The sequence below is a fragment of the Lichenostomus cassidix genome, chromosome 5, assembly GCF_008360975.1.
Source record: "Lichenostomus cassidix isolate B80296 chromosome 5, HeHo_3.0, whole genome shotgun sequence".
NCBI classification, from domain to species: domain Eukaryota; kingdom Metazoa; phylum Chordata; class Aves; order Passeriformes; family Meliphagidae; genus Lichenostomus; species Lichenostomus cassidix.
In genome coordinates this window covers 37679366-37698629 of record NC_139486.1, presented here as the reverse complement: position 1 = coordinate 37698629, position 19264 = coordinate 37679366, and the positions used below count along the sequence as shown (strand labels likewise).

Here is a 19264-nt window from a genome sequence, read left to right as displayed (position 1 = left end):
TTATGCTGCTGGTTTTGGTTTGCTATAGGTTCAACTGTAGCATGAATTTGGCCATGTTTATTGTTCTGGGCACAGATTTTCTGGAGGACTGCAAATGAGGGGGTGCAACAGAAAGAATTACAGATGTTACTATACATCTCCTCTAAATATGTGAAGTCCCTAGGGTCATTTGAAAATCTAGAATTAAGGATTTTGTGTTTTCTGTGCCAAGCCTCAGTTAAATTTGCCAGCAAGACCCCCCGCTCTCTGGATCACTCTAGCACAAAAGACTAAAGATGTTAAACCAGTGTCAGAGTGATTTGCAGCAGCATCTGTCTTATACTGCAGATTTGGAGGGAATTCTACAAAATTGGATATTGGAAGTGCTGTAGAAACTGTGAAGAATATTGCCACCCACCAGGCAGTGGGTAGAGTCCAGTTGCTGTTTCTGGCACCTGGCAAAACATGACAGATGCCCTTTGGCCTGTGGGTTCTGCAGGTTCTTGCTTTGAATACATAGGCATTAAAACCTAGTTTGTGGTAAAAAAGAAAAAATGAAAACACCCAAACAAACAGGAAATATCTGAAGAAACTGTTACAAAACAAGTACCAGAAAAACATCTTGCCTGTATTTAAACAGGGAGAAGAGGCCAGACGTTAGCCTGGCAGAGGAAGATATCAGACATGCAGGAAGCAGTGGGAGGCTTAGCAAATTTAAATGGCCAGTGAGCTGGAGACAATGCTGGGCTGAGGGAATGCTCCCACCCTGCCTGGGAAAAGGGGCTTCCAGAGATCAGTGCATCTTTCCCTGTAAAGGGCACCATGGGCTGGATTTCAGGAGAGGGGCCAGAATGGAGTATTGCTTGTGTGGTTTGTTCCTGCCTTTGAGCACATCAAAAGAAATCCCTCTGAAACAGTCCCCTTCTCACTGATTGCCCTCAAGTCAGGGCTACAACAACATATTCTGCCACCCAAGATATGTGTCACATATTTCCCATCATTTCTTCCTCCTCTTTTTCTAGGCTCCTGCCAGCTGTGTCCATTTACTCCCAGTCCCACTCCACAAACCTCGTCTGGGACAGCCAGTATGCCAAGAGCAGCTGATGTGTTCAAGCATATATGCTCCCCCCAGCAGTCCTTGCTTGAACTGGCACCCAGTGGAGGGTGGGATGCAGAGCTGAGAAGTTCCACATCACCAAAAAATGAGACGCTTCCGTTCTGTGTAATTAATCTTATGTCAAACTGGAGGAATGAAGGGAAATTTTAATGTGTAGGCCAAGAACAGATAAGTCTGCAAGTCTCTGCATGACATACTCCCTCCCACAACACATGCACAAACGATTCCCAGATTGCAAATAGAGCTGATTAACTGTACTCATTATTTGTTTGGCCTAAGTAAAGAGTTAGGTGTTTGAACAGGTTGTTTGGTAGAATTCAGTTCAGGTTGTGAACCCAGAATTCCCACTCTCCTCTCCCATTAAAGTGAATTCCACTTTTTTTTTTTCCCCCACCCTTAAAAGAAATCACCGTGCCCAGAAAAAGCTTTGTTTGTGTTGGTCTGAACAACTTAGTACCTGCCTTGCTCAGAGCTCACCTAACCCATTCCCAGGTGTGTGTATTTGCTGAGAAGAGACACAGCATGCTGGGGAGAAGTTTTGATGGCTCCAACTAAAAAAGTTTTACTGTGTGTGAAAGAATCCAATACCCATCAAGCCAGAAGATGAGTGCAAGAGGGATCCCTGCTCTGCATCGTCTTGGGAGCCCAGATCCCCTTCTCTGCTGAGATGCTTTTCTCTGTGGGAAGTGCACACTTCCCCTTTAGCCTGTCTGAGGGGTCTCATTTACATCTGCAAGGTGGAGCAGTCTTGTGAGGAGACTCAGAGTGCCTTCCCAGCCTGTGGATCTGGACTCCTTTCTGGATGCTGGGCTTCAGGGAACTAGATGTGGCTGCACCAAGTCCCTTAACTTCCTTCAGATGGGGTTAAAACCCTTTGCACCTGGTGCTGAGTATACCCTGGTGGCATTTCAGCTGTGTTTTTAATAGTGTACAGGTAATAATAAATCTAAATATACTCTTGACCATTTTTCCTAAATCTGATATGTAGGACCCCTCACCTGTTTCTTGACATTGTCAGCTTCTCCTGCTCTCTCTCTCCCTATTAAAACCCTTCTCCCCTTTGCAGTGGTTTGTGATGAGAGTTTGAAGGGGCTTTCTCATTCTGGAATATATGTTGCTGGAGCAAACAGACCCTTCTCCTATCCCAAAGTAGTCTTAAATCAGGCATACAACACCATCAGATTAATTTGTACATGATAAATGTCATGGAGCCAAGCTCAAACACCGGCCAGGTCTGCAGCAGACTGAATCTGTCCAGAGCACTGTGCTGCAAAGGGAGCCCAGGTACAGCTCTGCCTACCTTCTCCTTTTATCAGACCCTTGTTCTATGCTCATCTGGTCTATAATGTGCTAGTGTGGCACAGCAGCACTGCTGTGTCCACACCTGATGGGACTGAGAGTGCAGAGCAGCATTTCAAAGCAATGATGGATCATCAGAACACTTTGGCTAAAGTCATGCAGACTCCCAGAGCACAGATTGGTGCTACTGAATTTCATGCAAATCACCATGTTTAAATCCAGAAAAAATCAAGAGGAAAACACATGCAATGATATTAAGGCCAGAGGAATGTAGCTCAATTCAAAGTGAAACTTAGAGGAAGGAAATACAGTAGTAGTGAAAAATGAGAAGTGAGTTTAAATTCTTGCAAACAAAGATACCTTTTGTGACCATGGCCCTTCCTTCTGCTATATCAGCACTTTGTCAGTAACAGCTTGGGAGTCTGAAATCAGTTTCTAAACCCTTGACCTCTTAGTGTGAAAAAGCAGCAGCAGGCGGAGGTGGATTTGCTGTGGATAAAGCCCTTTTCCACAAACTGTTTATCATTTAATATCAATCTAGGGACAAAGATAGCCCTAAATCTATGAGAAGCACCCATAGAATGTGTCCATTCTAATACTGAATGGGATGTGTGCCAGGCAAGTGGACTGTGGGTCGGCTGGACTCTTACTGCATGAACAGTGTTGCCAGAAAATCAGCAAAACTGCATTAGGCAAAAGTCAGTTTATTCAAGTAGGTACTATTACATTTGTTTATCATTAAGGCTCAGACTTAAATGTAAAATGTAATCAATCTTCTCAAATTAGTTTATCTTTTAAAAATTGACACAAAAAAGGCGAAGAAAACATGAAATGAAACATTTTGAGATGTGATTTCTCCTGCCTTTATTTCTACTTTCCCCTCTTTGTCTGAAATGTCCTATTTTCCATAGGATATATATATAGGATAGACTTTTTTTTAAATTTGGAAGCATAGAAACAGGATTGAGGACTGGAAAGTTCAAGATCATCAAGAGATCACTTTTTTTCCCTTTGCAATGCTGTAAAATTTCTTGCTCAACAGGGTTTACTCTGGTCCATGTGGATTCTAAAATGTAAACCCCAAGGCAGGTATCATGCTCATTTTTCCTTATGGGCTGCCTATAGAAATGGTTCTGGGGATGCAAACCCCCCAGATCATCAGGTCTGATCCTCTTCTGAAAATTTCCAGTCTCCCCTTTCTTGGAGATCAATAGTGAACTGCACAATATCCACCTCTAGCCTTCAAAGGCCGTTCCCTCTCTTGAGGAGACCTGTCTATCTCTGTTTCTGGGAGTTTTTCTAGAAATATCAACTACTCCACAGTTCTGAGTCCTGTACCAAGGAGGCCTGGATGACTGGTCTGTTTTGTGGCTGGATGCCTGGACTTGATGGGAAGTTATGTGCTAGAGAGCAGGAACTTTGCAGTTCTGGTTAGGGGGTGTTGTGCTTGTGGCATTGTAACATGAATGTATTGCTGCTCTGAGGCTCTGCTTTCCTGAAGGAACTTAGAGCCTCAGAAGAATGGGAGGGAATGTTTTTGAATGTCAGCAGTTGACAGCTGACTATAGCAAGGGCCCCAGGAACCACCTTCAGCTTCAACAAATTCAGTCGCAGTCTCCAGCCTCCCAAAGCTCTATGACAGTGACCACTCTGGGTTTGGTGGCAAGAAATCTGAGCATCAGATGCTTCTTGAAGCCTGGTCTTGCTTTCCCCAGTCATCTTTTTCTTTTTCTCTTTTTCTTTTTGTTTATTTTTCTTTCTTTTTCTTTTTCTTTTTCTTTTTCTTTTTCTTTTTCTTTTTCTTTTTCTTTTTCTTTTTCTTTTTCTTTTTCTTTTTTCTTTCTTTTTTTTTTCCATTTCTTTTTTTTCCCCTAGCGTATTTCACTGCATTACAGGGGAAATATAAGCAAAGTGAGTCTCAGTGATCTTCCATGGCAGGGCAGGATCATTACAGCTTCTGGTGACTGGTGCTGGGCAGAGTGATGCCTTGGCAGCATGGATGTCTGCTCTGACATCTCTTGTCTCTTGGCACTGGTACCAGGGCATTTATCTGCCTCTATGGAGTGTGCTGAGGCAAAGAGTTGCTCTTACAGCACCCTGTCCCTGAAATGCTGCTCTAAATTGTGGAAAAACACAAGTTGGTCATCTGAGGAGAGTTCATGGATTCCTCCTACTGCTGCTTGCCACCTCACGTGACAAAAATCCTTCAACTCCTCCATGACACTGCAGCAGCATTCACCTACCAGCTTGCCTGTGACCAGTGCTGCGTTCTTGTAATGGAATTTCACCAACCCACCTTGTCATGCTAACAAATACTCACCTTTGCCAAATATGCCACGAGATCTGTGATCTGCCTAGAGCTATGTACATCTTGCTTTCCAGGGAGCCTGGCAGGATTTTGTCTCACTTTAGTTTCCCCAAGCAGCAGCAGACATTCTTCAATCTCATATTGCCCCAGCTGTTGGTCTTTCTTGTCCCAGACTCACCTCTTCCCTCCAGGGCTTCACATGACCCCAAACACCTGGGGCATCTGGCACACCCATGTTAGCAAGAGAGGACAGTCCTGGGCTCTGCAGGGTGAGTGTGTTCCTGACTTCTTGCTGCTTAGGAAGCATGGGGCTGGGCTGCTGAATGGCTCGTTGTCTGCTGTCTGCAATGCAAGCAGCATCTCCCCCTCCCCACACCCAGACAGACCCAGATGCCAGGGTCGGCAAGCAAGGGCACCACGAGGGGACCTGCCAGCTCTGCCACTGCAGCTGCTCCCTCTGTTGCTGGCAGCTGGGCTTGAATATTCATGGCAACAAAAGATTAGCGCTGTGTGTGCTTGGCACTGGAGACAGATAAACTTTCTTGAGGTGCCGGTGGCTCTGTTCTCATCCCATTCAAAGAGCTTGCTCTCTCTCCCCTGCTCCACTTGTCTGCTTCATCGACCAGCTGATTCTCTTGCTGTATAAATGGCCTCTGTTGGGAAAGGGAGGCGAGCAGCTTGATTAAGTATTCAGCAAAGTGGTTCGGAGTCCAGACAAACTAGCGTGGATCTTGCCAACACTTGCACTCAATTGGCACTGAGGAAAGCCAGGGAAAAAGCTCATTTATAAATACGAAAAATTTTGCAAGGTATCAGAGTGTACTTATCAGCTGCTATCCCCTGATCAAGTAATTTAGACATTTAAGACTATCATTTCCTCTAACTTCCACTGGGATTTAGGGTTTTGAGTATCTAAAGAATATTCAAGGGAACTTTTACCTTTCAGTTACTCAGAAACTTTTCAGTTTCATCTCACACCATGACTGATAGGTTCAAAATACTGTCTGCCACTTCTTCCTCCCTTCTCTGAACTCGTCTGGAAATGAAAAAAAAAAAAAAGAAAGAAAGAAAACCAACAAAAAAAATCTCAAATTAATGATTGAATGATTGTTATTAAATTGATGTTGCTCAGATGTGGAAGAGGAGAACTTTGTTCCTCTCCTCCTTTTGCCACTAGATTATTATTTGTGAAAAGAGCCTGTAGTCGTGAAGTTGAGAGCACAGGACAACTGGCAGCTTTGAAAACTGTCTCAAATGAAGGGATGACCAACCTGGGCAGACAGAAGATGAGATCTGGGAGTGATGTGCATGCTCATGTGACCATCTAGGAAATGCCCTTACTTACCCTACATTTGAACCACTCTTTGTTCCTTTCTTGGTATATTCCTTGGCAATTTTCAGTCCTCCATGGGCTGGCAGGGCTGGGTCATATTTAGCCCAGAGAAGATTAGTTGCTCATGTTTGGAAGGGAAACCTGGAAATGTTACAGACAAACAGTGTCTGGAGGTTGAAGAAAAATTGGTTACAAATGACTGAGGAAAAACACCAGAGTGATAGTGGTAGCTCTCCAAAAGCATTCAGAAGTTACAGAATCACAGAACAGTCTAAGTTGGAAAGGACCCAGAAGGATCATCAAGTCAAATCCTTAAGTGGATGGCCCATACAGGGACCAAACCTACACATGCAGAAGTTGTTTGGCTATTGGGCTACCTTGCTCTTTCACCAGGTACATCTCCCTTATCCCACCCAATAAAGGTGGTGGCAGCTGGTGGCAACTGAGGTACTTTGGTGCTTCAGTGGTCCTGCTGGGGCTGTGGTGCTGCAGCTCTCCCTTGGGAAGCATGTTGCTCCCATCACATTTTGTGCTGAGAGTCAGGGTGCCCAACTCAGGCTGATCTGCTTCCCCCCAGGACTTCATATTAAAAGTCATGTTTTATGACCTCCAGATGAGTGCTTTGTCAGAGTTAATTCTTGGTAAACAGAACAAGCCTATCCCCCCAAATTTAAGAGACTGTATCTTTTCAATCAATGGAGAGAGAGCAAATCATCTGAGCTGCTCCAGCTCTCTGCTTCAGGCTGAGATGAACCATACCTTAGAAGTGCCTGCATCTTTTCAGGTGTTAGATGGGAGTCTCGTCAATGAGATCAAATATAGACATCTGTGCTCTAGATGGATACAGCAGCTAAACTGATATTCCCCTCAGCCAGGGACAGCAACACCCCAAGGATCATCATCACCTCCAAAACTGTCTGAGGCCAAAGGGATGAACCATATTCATGCTCTGAAGAACTGTGGGTATAATGGCTCAGCAACACATAATGTAGACTTGTGCTGACAGCAGAGTGAGAGGAGTTTTCTACTTCTTCCCCAGGGCACCATATAATGAGGCTTTGGGGGCCCAGCAGTAAATGAATGTCAAAAGACTACCTGATGGGGTCTGCTCAAAGTAGCCAAATAATTATCTTGCTCTGGCAAACCACACAGATCTTCAACTCAGGATAATATTAATAGTTTATTATTTGCTGCTTTGTGGGAAACTGGAATAACTTTGAATTTTCAATAATTTGCTAGGAAATTAAATTCTGATGCCAAAAGCAAGGCTGCTGCATTGATAACCATTCTCCAAGGGGTGACAGTGGGGGAAGAAAAGAGCTTAAGGGCATGGCCACCTGCTCCTTCTTCATCTGATACTGCCATAGTCACAGTCTGCCCAGATTTGGCTTGACAGGTCTCTGCTGAGGACAGTTGGAACAACCTCATTAGAAAAGAAGAGTAAACTACTCAGAAATGAAAGGTAAAATTTGTGTCTGCCACTTTCGTGAGGCTGGTTGGAAACAGGATCCTTGCAATGCATTAATTCATGTTGTAAGGCCAGTGCTGTCTAAAAATCCACAAGTTTTTTTTCTATTACGTGAAATAGAAAATACATTCTCAGTTGGACAGGTCTGTTCAAAGCTGATGTTTTTCTCTCATGCCCTCATGAATGAATTCCTGGTAGTGATGATCACCCCTTGGCTTTTTAAGTGGCTGCCTGGGTTGGGAGACCAGGCCACACTTCTCAGCTACATATTGCTCTCTGGTTTTGCGATTTCACTTGAGGAGATATCACTTGAGGAGATATGACATTGTGCTGGTTCCCAAGCACCAGAAGGACTTTTCTCACCTCTTCCGTATTCTTTTTTTCTCTCAAGCCTCCAGTTCGGATCTCAAGAGTTTCCTTTAGCAGATTGTTACTTCCTTCTCCTTTCACTGTTTTTAACAGAGTTCTCCGTTCTTCATTTGCACACACAAAGCATCTGCCACTCCACACATTAGCTGGAGCCTTCCCTCATCCCATATTGTCACACTGTGCAGCATTTGTCACTGTTACATTCTGGGTCATGGAAATAATGCTCACCTTCTCATCCATGCTGGGCATCACGAGCTACTCTGACTCCTTTATTCCCCTCAGAAAGGGAAAGGAAAGCCAACACTCAGCACACCAATTTTTATTGAATCCAGAAACAGAGACAAGTTGGAATTGACACTTTCTCATGCCAACACAGAGCAAACTGCCACTTCTTTGCTTCCAGCTTCTCCTGAGCTGTCCACCTCTGGGGTCCCTACTACATATTGGTATATGTAGACGACACTGTCTCTGCTGGTACCAAAGCCATGAGCATGCCCAAGCTGTTCACTGCAGCATCTCAGGTGATAAACTGCCATCTGCTTGGGCACCACAACTTTTTCACTGAAGTTACATCTGAAGTTACATCAGAAGAAGAGAAATAAGAAAGCATCTCCTCCATGGCAGCACTGGGACACTGTAGCTCTTCCCCAAAGAGCACCCTCAGGGCAGCCTTGCCTCATTCCTAGATATAATCACAACAGCAAGTGTGTGATTCATATGGAGACCAAAGCCAACTCAGCCTGGCTCCTTGCATGAAGAACTGACCCAGGATATTAGGCCTTCCCCTGCTGTTCTGATTTTAAGTAATAGCTGATAAATCCTTTCCTAATATAGACCGAATGTCTGGGAAGGTCCATAATTATTCGTTAGCATGAGAGGTGTGTAAGTAGCTGGTACAACCACTCCTCTAATGTGTGAAATATATCTGATGGCCTCAGAGAAATGGGCACAGGGCAGAGCTGGGATTCAGGACTCCCTGCTCTGAACTCTGCTCTGGCAGGATCCTTCCTAAGAGCTAACCCTGCTGTTGGTCACTTCAGTGCCACTGACATACCAGATGCTCCAGGATCTCAATGCTCAATAGCTATTGCAATAATAGAACATTCCGGGGGCCCCAATCCTAGGTATCCTTAGAGATACTACCTACTTCTCAGTAAATTTAGCATCTGGAGTTTGTCCCAGGGAATGTGTGTTGTTGCTCGAGTGACTTCTGGATAAAAGCTGTACTGGCAGCTACATCCAGTGCTCTTATGCCATTGTTGGCAGCTGTTTGGGATGCCACTGGAGAAGTAACATCATTGCCTTGCAACAGAAGGATACTTGTACCTCTGAACAGACATAAACAGGCATATTTATTCAGTGCCAGAGTAGAACTCAGTAAGAACGGATTCTTGATATAACCGTATTTTTAAAGCTTCAATTTCATACAGCTTCCATGCAGAGACACCCAAGTACAGGGGTAGGGAGACATTTAAAACTAAGGAGGATCTCAGAAATGAAGATTTTTTTTACATTAACTTTGAATGTTGACAGATTTTCAGTGAAGTTGAGAAATACAGTGATGTCCTTGCTGTTTAGAAGAACTACAATAAATTGAGGCTCTTATTTCCTGAGCATAAGTATGATGTAGAGGCCCAGAAATGAGGGCTGTGCTCAAAAAGCAAAAGACAAAACAGACCACAGAAAGGCAGAGAGACACACTTGCCACATCCCTAGGTATCTCACTGGGGCATTTTAAGAACTTTTCTAGGGACTTTTAAATAGGGCAACCTGGTGGTGTTAATTTGGCCAAAATTATAGAGGCAGAGAGTTATTTGGAACCTGCAAACTAAACAAATTGACCTAGTGAATTTTCTGACTAAGTGCCCCACGACAGTCAGCACAGAGAGACTGCTTAGTCCATAGAAATGGCCTGGTTTGTAAAAACACAAACAAAAATCTCCTTGCAGTCTGCATGAAGATTGCAGAGATAAGGCTCTCCCAGAGTACAACAGGAAGCTCTGAGCTGGCAGCAGACCTTCTCCTATAAGGAATCTTGGAAGAGCTTTAAAGAGGCAGAGTGTTGGGACACAGGAGAGGAAATGAGTAACAAACAGGAACCCTGCACAAAAACAACTGCCTTCTGTGGGCTGTGATGCCATTTTTCCTCATGCAGCATGGGGAGGCGAGGACATTTCATTCTTAAACTTTTCCCTTAGATGACAGCAGACTAAGCATCCATGTTATGTACCAAACCATTGCATTTTACAGCAGTTCTCTCACTGCCTGCCCTGTTTCTTTTGCATGAATCAATTATTATCTGTGAATTCATCTTACTGCGAAAGAGATGATGGTATTCCTACCAGATGTGCATACACAGATGTTTGCAGATTATGGGACTATGTTTTTTTGGGGGTAAGCCCAGAACTTTCCTGGTGATACTGGCAGGCACAAGTGCTTATGTCCCATTAGGACAGAGACCTGAAGACACATGTATTAAATGTGCAGTCCAGCATTGTTATGTAAGCTATGTGGTTGTCTCTATAACTGGAATATGATTGGTTGGGATGAAGAAAATTTACTACCAGTTTACCTGGTGAGGGTAGTAAATTGCATGCATGAATAGAGATGGGGACAAAACCTGGGTACACCATGTAGTCAGATGGATCAGCTCTTGTTAGCCACTGCCTTCTCGTTTGTTTATGGAATGCCTTGATTAAAAATATGAGCATCTACTGGAATGAGGTGTAGTAAAGAACTAGGGATGCACACTTGGAGTACTGGTCTGCACTGCTCTTTGTAGACAATGTTGTTTCAATTGTAAAGCATGTCCTTCCTTGTGAGCCAGCTGCCCAGCACTGGGTAAGCTGCTGTGGCAGCATCTCACTGCTATGATTCAGATTTCAGCTGGAGGACACAAGTCCAAAATGGTCCAAAAAATGAGTCTCTATGTCTTTTACTAGGAATAAAGGGAAACTATCTTCCAGGCTGTCACCTTGATTACACAGCTAGTTAGTCATGTTCTGAGGAGGGGAAGGAATTATAGCAAACAGTGGGTAAGATACAGATCTAGAACAAAGAATGGGCATCTTCATCTGCCTTATGTTCTCCCATAAAGTGCTGTGCTACGGGCATTTCTCATGCCTTAGCAGAGAGGACAAACTACACCATTCTGCACAGCCACAAAATGCTGATTCAAAGGTTTGACCATCAGACTTGTGCCAGCTGCCTGCCCTGCTCCTGTGCCAGAAGTTACCATCCCTACACCATGACATGTACCCAGTTCCACACTGGGGAATATAATGTCTTAGCTTAACCCACACACTGTGGCACTGTGTTAAGCACTGGGGCCTGCAGCAGAGGAACTGGAGAGTGAGGACAGCTAAAGCTTTAACTCCATGCCATGCACCAAGACCAATCACAAAGCCTTTGCTTACTTCTGAAGCTGAAGCTTTAGGAGAGGAAAATCAAGCTCTAGCTAGTCTTTTCTAGGTTTTTAATGGCGACAGTAGTGATAAACCTTGAAAGAATGTCTAAAAATACATAGAAGTAATGAGCTTACATGGTGCAGTTTAATGCTGTGCATGCTTCTGCTTGAAAATTGGAAAAAGCCCACAGGTGTCACTGTCTGTTTCATCCCAAATCAGTTTAAGCAGTTTGACATGAAGACTCTGAGGAATGAAGCTGCGGAGCACAGGCAACAAACCTTATATAGGAAAATCTACAGGAGCTCCACAATTTTTCCAGGCTAACACTTTAAAAAATATTTTCCCAGGCTACCTGCCTCTTACCAATGAATGAAAACAACAACTTCACCTTACAGTTTTTCTCATGGCCAGTATAAATCATCATCTTTCCCTGACTGCATTGAGGGACAATATTTTACGCCAGCCAATCACTTGGGTTTACAGGGTGGCTGGTGTGGGGTCATGAATTGTCATCTTCTTAACACTGATGGATATTTTGTAGCCACAGGAGCATTTCCAAGTTACCTAAGTGACTAAAGACTGAATGAATGGAAGCAGTTTGGGTCAAATGGATTGTTCATTAGTATCCCAAAGGAGACCCTGTCATTTTCAGATCTCAGAAGAGCAGAATCTGGAGCATTTGCGTGTACCGCTTGGCAAACTGTCAGTGCAGCACACTAACAAATTCCTAAGAGCTGCCCTTACGTGAACTATTAGGAGGCCAAGTGATTAATAGGTTGATCTGTTGAAACTGTTAGTTTCCTAAAAGCATGACTGAGTGGACTCATTGCTTACGGTACAAGAAGCTGTTATTAACATTCCAATAGCTGGTTTTCGTTAAAGACATCTGTGACCTAGAACTGTGAAAGCCTGTTTGGTTTTGCATTTGTGTCATAAATAAACGAAACACTGCATTTGTATACCCAGCACATGTTTCCTGTAAGGGGTTTGCTTTCAAAGCAGTCAAAGCAAAATACATTGCCTGGTGGTAAAGGCAGCTGATGGGGTACCACTTCGCAGCTCATGGGCTTTCATCTTCTGTAAGGACAATGTGACCTGGGGAGATTTTTCTTCATGCAATGTTCTTTTTCCATGCCAAGATGGTACTCTGCTTTTGTGCAACATGTGGACCCCAGGCACATAGGAACTGCTTGTTGGCAGCCATATTTCTAATCTACAAATACTACAGAAGAATTTCTCCCCCCCCCACCTACTATGCCACATATGTGTTTTGTGCTTGTACCTCCTTCTCCAGCTGTTGGGGAAAGCAAATCGGAACTGTAATTACCACTAAATTTTGCATCAGCAAAAGAGTTGATTTTTTGAAACTGTCGGCAGCCTAGGAAAGATTATGAAACAACAAATGGCGCAAAGACACAGGATAGCACAGTGGTTAAAGACCTATTTACCCTAGGCAACCTGACTTAGGCAAAATGATGAGTTGCCTAGGCTTGGGTCTAGAAAAGGGCTTGGGTCTGGGAAAGGACTTGAGCCCTCAAGGCTGAATCATGTGCTGCAGAAATCCCACTCAGCCGATGTTGTAGCCATGCCACTGATGTTCTGAGGGCACTGTGCATTCTGATGTATTTGTAAAATATGCGGTTGTCATGCAAAGAGCACAAACTGCTCAATTTTGACTGTCTAAACCCATCCACCACACTTTCTACCCAGGAGCCCTAACCACTGGACTGCTGTCCCTGGTGCCTGCTCTCTAGTCCTTAGTGGTTTGGTCCACAGGACCAGCTGGAGGAGGTTCTCTCTCTCCTGGACCTGTATATCTCTGGCAAATGCTCCACCTCTTGTGTGACAGAGTTTGGAGAGAAAGGGCACTCTTAAATTGTTAGGCTGAAGCTGTTTCCCGTGTGGGACTAACTAGGGACTGCAATGAATAGCAGCATCACACAGTAATTTAGGTCCTCCATCTACAGAGGGATGGGACTTGAAAGAGTTTGGCTGCTGAATCCCCTTCTCCCAGGAATCTGCAATCTTAGCCTGGAAATACATGTGATAGAGCAAGAAAGAACTCAGAAAAAGAAATAAACCAGAAATAAACCCAGAAAAAGAAACAGACCAGAAATAAATCCAGAACCAGGCCTCAGGACTTCACACTGTGATCACAGAAGCTGGGAGATCCTCACAGAGGTCTTTGGGTAGGACAGCTGCCTCCTGCTCTGGCTGAAGGAGTGAAACCCTCTCATTGTGCCCACAGAGGAGTTGTCACAGCCTGATTCTGCATGGTGGGAAGTAAGAGAGCTTTGCAGGGGACTATTTGTGGTTGTGAAAGGACTGGCATTTTACAAGAAATTGTGTCACCCTCTCCTGGGTTCAGGAAAACTCTTGTTTAGGTTAGGAGTTTGGGACCCTCCAGGCTTTGTTATACCAGGACCTCTGTCTACACACTTTAAGCATATACAAACTGCACAGAAGAATGTTGATCCATTGCTTGGGTCAAAAGGGGAAGAGAAGTATCAGACAGAACAAATTTCTTGCAACACTGGGCAGGTCATGGATGGGAAGCTGTTCTCCTGGTATGGGAAGATGTTTTTACTGAAATAGATGAGACTGCCTTGAACTGTACCACAAGACTGTACTTGAACTGGTAAATTACCAGAAAACTGGTTTTCTCAGCAGATGGGATGTCTCATTTCATACTCCCTTTTGTTACGTCCAAATTCAGATCCCACTTAGTCTTCTTTTCGTGAATCATGTTTGTAAACGGTATGGTTCAGCTATTCAGACACTGGGCAAGGTCCTGCCAGTTTCTGTATGCTGGAAGCCTGGAAGCGACTAAAACAATCTGAAATGTCCAATAAGAAACTATTTTATAACCTGCAAATCCTACTGATATCTTCCCAGTTCATCTGCCATAACTCCTGCTTCCATGGGGGAAGTTTTAGATGTGTACTAAAATGTTTCAAATGACCAGCACAGACTGGAGGTACCATGTGTCCTAGCTAAAAAGGTGCTTCAGCATGTTTTCATTACAGTTATTCTGAGTTAGGAGATGTCTATGCAGCTCTTTCCAAACACACATGGGTTGTCTCCTTCTGTGCTGTCAGCTGACTGAAAATTGTGTAAATGTGACGAACATGACATAAGGGCTTCCAGGGAGGAGGAGAGCCTCAGTTCATGTTTGACAATTCTATTCCACACCCATGGCTGCATGAGCCAGATTCCTGCTCTTAATAACCACATCAGGGAGTGAATAAAGAGAGTCTGTGGCTGCTTACAAAGCACCACCTCATGATGCTCTCATCTGACATCCTCCCCATGGATCAACTCTGCCCCATGGGAAGCATGGTGATGAAGCATGCATTCCACAAACTAAGCAGCCACTGTTTAAATTGCAAGGGTCTGACTCTTTTCTTACAGCAGATGGAGGAGAAAACATACCAGTCAAGGATTCAATGTAAACGGAGCTGGCAGTGCTTTCCTGAGACGGCAGACAGCTTGAAACAATGGTTCTGAGAAGTGCGTCCTGCCTTCATTCATCGCACTAGGAGACCTGCCACAGAGTCCCATGGAAACAATGTGAACAGCCATATTCAGGGTTTCACTGCTGATTATTTTAGCAGACAGGATGGGGACAGGGTAGGAATGAAACCCATATGGGAAGTGGGAATTGCATGGTAGGAAGTAGAGAGACAACACAGAAAAAAATCAGGGAAGGGGGAAAGAAACAAAGACAGGAGGGGGTGAAAGAATAAACCCTCAAGGCCAGACATGGCGGTGATAATAAGGTACTTGCTCTTTATCTTCAAGTGACACTAGACCCAGGGTGGCAGGAACACAGCTAACAGGATGAAGATAATTGGGCCACTTCTTCCTCATTGCACATTTCACTTGTCCTCTATGTCCACATCATTTGGGGAGAATTGTTCTCTGGCTGGAGGACGCAAACCACCTTTGGGCATATCCCAGCCCATGAGCTGTGAGAAAACATCCTTTCAACCAGACTCAGATTAGGCATCTAGCAGGGGCCAGGATGGGAGGAACCATCTCCTGGAGGTGTCTGTCCTTCTCCACCCTTCTTCAGGGAGACAGAGCTGTTCTCAGAAGAGGTGAATCCCATGCCAAGGATGGGTAAAAAGAAGTGTGTGCGCTAGATGTGCCTGCACTCCTCAGATGTGTGTCAGTCCCTGCTCTGCTAAACTTAATGGTGAACCACCTTCCTTCCAGGCATCAGATACATAGAACAGGTAACGGGTCTGTATTTCTTTCTTCCAAGAGGCAGCAAATTACAGCTCTGGAGCCATATGGTACATCTGCACTTGTAAAATTAAATGAACCTGGGACTTCTCAGGCACTGAGCCCAGCTAGCATTCAGCCACTCATGTCCATACCAGTTGGGCTAATTCCTGTGCCATGCCTGGAGCTGCTGCACAGCACAAAACTGTGCAAGAGACTCTTCTATTTGACACAGTTGGCAATATACCCAGTACCTGGCAACATTAATTTTACTAGTATAGAGGAGCCTAGATCTTAGATCACCCCAGTCACATCACTGTCTTACAGGCATCTCATATGTGCTGCCCCAACCTACCATTCCCAAAGCACCTGTGGTTGCTGTCCCAGCTACTGACCCTGGAGCAAAGCAAGGAGTGTGTTAAGGAAACTTTCCTGTTTGACCACCCAGGAGCCACTCTGGCAGTCACACTTACACCACCTGAGCTGGGACCAAGGCCCCTTCACAGCTACACCCTCCACACTCACAGTCAGACCAGGTTTCCTTACCAGCTCAGCCCCAGGTTTCCCATAGCAGACTCTCAGAGGACAGGATTCTTAAAATAATTTAATCATGGTGCAACAACAAAATAACAGCTTGAGCTGGGTGCCTTTGAGGAGGGACCCCAAAAAAAGGAAAGCCTTGGCTTTTATACCCTCACAGTCTAAGTGTGCTCAAGTCTGGCATCATTGGTTCCTGCTGTGTCTCTGGGTGTCCAATCATTGGCTGCACTCTGAGTTACCAATACCAAATGTATTCCTCAATAAGTGGAAACATCTTGGCACAGTCCAAGGGGATTCAGCACCATTTCTTCACAGAGCTTTCACTTGTGTCTCATGAGCTCTGAAAGCAGAAGTGATTGCTCAGCTCTGCAGGGTGAGTGACTCTAATTGTTTCTGTCAAGAGAAAGAAAGGAGAACACCAGGTTTGTATCAGAAGTGGTTGGGACTGACAGTCGCCTGCTACCACACAATGGGGAAGCATCCTTAGCACTTTAAGCAGGATGTTTACTACCAGGGATTCACAGAAACTATCAGAAAGGGTTGTGGTAAGTGGATCTGATACATTTTACAGCCCTTGAGGGCCTTTTCCTAATTTGCCATGTGATTTATCAACCTGCTATTGTCCTCTAGTGCTTTCCACATATTGATGGCACTGACCTTGAAAAGCCCATGGCCTAATATGTGAATGATATTATTGTGTGTGGAAAGACAACAGAATTCTAGGTCAGAGACTGGAGGTGGACATGTGAATGTGGAAACTAAACAAGCTGGAGACTATTTCCAAATGCCAGTTTGTGCAGGACAAGGTCTCAGAAGGATTCACCAAGCAATATCCACATCCTGGCACTGCTGTCACTGCAAGCTAAGAGAAGTAACCAACTTGCCTTCTCTTCTGAGCCAGGCACAGCTGAGCTGATGAGGAATCCTGCAGTGTAATGCAAGCTCTATCTAGTTAAGTCACACTGATGTCTTGCAAAACATGGTGCTATTGTCCCTGTTTTACAGAGAGGGAAATGGGAAGGATGCTTAACAAAGTTGTGTAAGATTGTAGAGCATACCAATGGCAGAAAGAAATACAGCAGTCCTTCAAGCCCTGCTCTTGCCATTTCAGGTGGAGTTCTCCAAACTGGGAGATTTGAGAGATGTTCCCACTCTACCAGATGCATTGTCGTGGGATCATGTCCCTCCTTATGGAGTCACTCCCTGGTTTCTTATAACCAGTGCAACAAACACTGACCCAAAAGGTCACTTCCCCTCCTGCTCACAGCCAACGCAACTCAGGATATTTCTTTATACAGGAGAATATGACTTGAAAGCGTTTAATGTGCCAATCGGGCTGCAGCTGCTGGGTGAAATGCAAGCAAGGGTCAGGTCAGCAGGCAGTTTTCCATGCGCTTCCAACAGGACATCCAGTCTACACATCCTTCAAATTAAGGCTAAATATAGAATGGGTTGCTGAAATCCAGAAGCTGCTAGGTAGAGAATACACCCTGACTTCTCCAACTAAAAAAATCCCCTTCAGATCTGAGGAGCTTGTAGACGGTTTATGTTGCCTAAGCATGGGGAATGTTGAAGCTGAATGCCTAACAGGTCAGGAATTAAAATAAGACTCAGCTCTGGTCTTTGCTCTAAACAAAATACAAAGTAAACCCTGCCCCAATCCCAGTTTCAAACAAGTCCTGTTCCACAACAGCTGCACAAATCTACTTACCCTTTGTCATTCAGAGGGTTCCCTGACTTAATTTCTGACCTGTTTTCAACTACACTAAAAGAACCAGGGAAGAAGATTGGTTTTTCTCATTCATCAGCTGAAGGTTTGCTGAAAAAGGAAACACTAATGAGAATCAAGGGGCAGTAAATGAGCATTAGTGTGGAGTCTGACCTGGGAACCAGCCTTGCACAGAAAGATGCATTCTCCCTTGCAGAAAACAGAGCAGCGGCTGCAGCAGCATGGTTTTCGCAGCCCACAAAATGACCAATGAGAAGGGGATGGATGAAGCTTCCCTGTGTGGAGACGTCAGGGTCTGGCCCATTCGGTAGAACATAGACCAGGGACATAAACCAGGTTATAACATTCACTGGTCTCCTCTTAACAAGAGACATCTGAGAGATGCAGCTGTTTGTTTCTGCTTGGGAAGCAGGTAGGATGCTGTAACATCTGAGGAGGTGGTTGGGGTGGGAGATGCCTGTGTTGTCCCAGAGTTGGGGCTGGCAGTGGGTATGTTGCTGTTATCACATACGGCAGGGGAAGCCAGGGTCCTGTCACAATGCTGGTGCAATAGGGGAAGGCCTCTGTGAGCTAAATACAGCCTTGCCCCCATTCTGCAGCTCTTGTGAGGGGAACCTTAGATCTCCTCAGCCACACCAAAGCAGCAGCTCGGGGTGGGGCAGCAGATTTAAGGACAGTCGGGGTGACAGCCTAACCAGGCGCGGAGCGCCGTGCCTGGGCTGATGCTCCTTTAACCAGCCAGGCGGCTGTTGTCTTGTGCTCCTGCCGGCGCTCCTGTGCTTTTCCCGAGGGATCGATGGTGTTTGCAGCGGCGGCACATGGCGAGGCCCGGGTGGCTCGGGGAAGCCGCGGCCGCTAGGGGGGTACCGAGGGCCGGGCCGGGCCGGCGGCGCTGCCCCCAGCCCCGTGTGCGGGCCTCAGGTGCGCGGCGCCTCCCGCAGCCGGGCCGGGCCGGGCCCCGCCGCTGGGCCTCACCAGGTGTCCCGGGCCTGAGGAAGGACGGGACCGAGCGCTGCGGAGCGGTGCCATCAGCCTGCGTTTCCTCAGGAAACGGCTGGGGCCCGTGAGCAGCCCGCTGCCAAAACCTGCTTCGGATTTAAACCTTGCCCTAGGAAACGGAGCCCGGGATTCCCTGGCACCTCCGCAGGGAGCTGGGAGCTCACGTAGGCAGCCGCTGGCGGAGAAGCGGCGGGCCGGGCGGGGCTCTGCTCTGCGGCCCCCTGTGCTCCCTGCAGGAGCTGCAGCCCTCGGTTTGCCTGGAAGTCCCCAGCATCTGGAGGGGAAATGGCCCTGTTTGTTCCCTCCTGAACTCTCGGGGCACTCCTGACTGACGTTTGGAGAGCACAGAAAAGACTCTTTCCCAAAATGAAAATGCAGGGGACGTCATCAGAAATCAGTGTGGTCAGGGCAAAACAGTGACCGCTGAAATGCTCGTCTGCCAAAAAGATCAAAGCTGATAAACCAGGAAGTTTTCAGTTTGGCAAAGGC

The 19264-nt window shown here is 45.6% G+C and overlaps 1 long non-coding RNA gene across 3 annotated transcripts; it reads right to left on the bottom strand.

Annotated features, from left to right (window-relative positions):
- Positions 1 to 16098: 16098 nt before the first annotated feature.
- LOC146436395 (uncharacterized) lies at positions 16099 to 19063 on the bottom strand. Of its 3 annotated transcripts, XR_014852652.1 has the most exons (3): positions 18752 to 19063; positions 17759 to 17866; positions 16099 to 16440 (listed from the first exon to the last, which is right to left on the bottom strand). It is a non-coding gene; the product is annotated as an uncharacterized LOC146436395 (long non-coding RNA). The 3 variants fall into 3 exon arrangements; XR_014852653.1 differs by lacking the exon at positions 17759 to 17866; XR_014852651.1 differs by lacking the exon at positions 18752 to 19063 and having other exon boundaries at positions 17759 to 18730.
- Between the last annotated feature and the right edge of the window lie 201 nt (positions 19064 to 19264).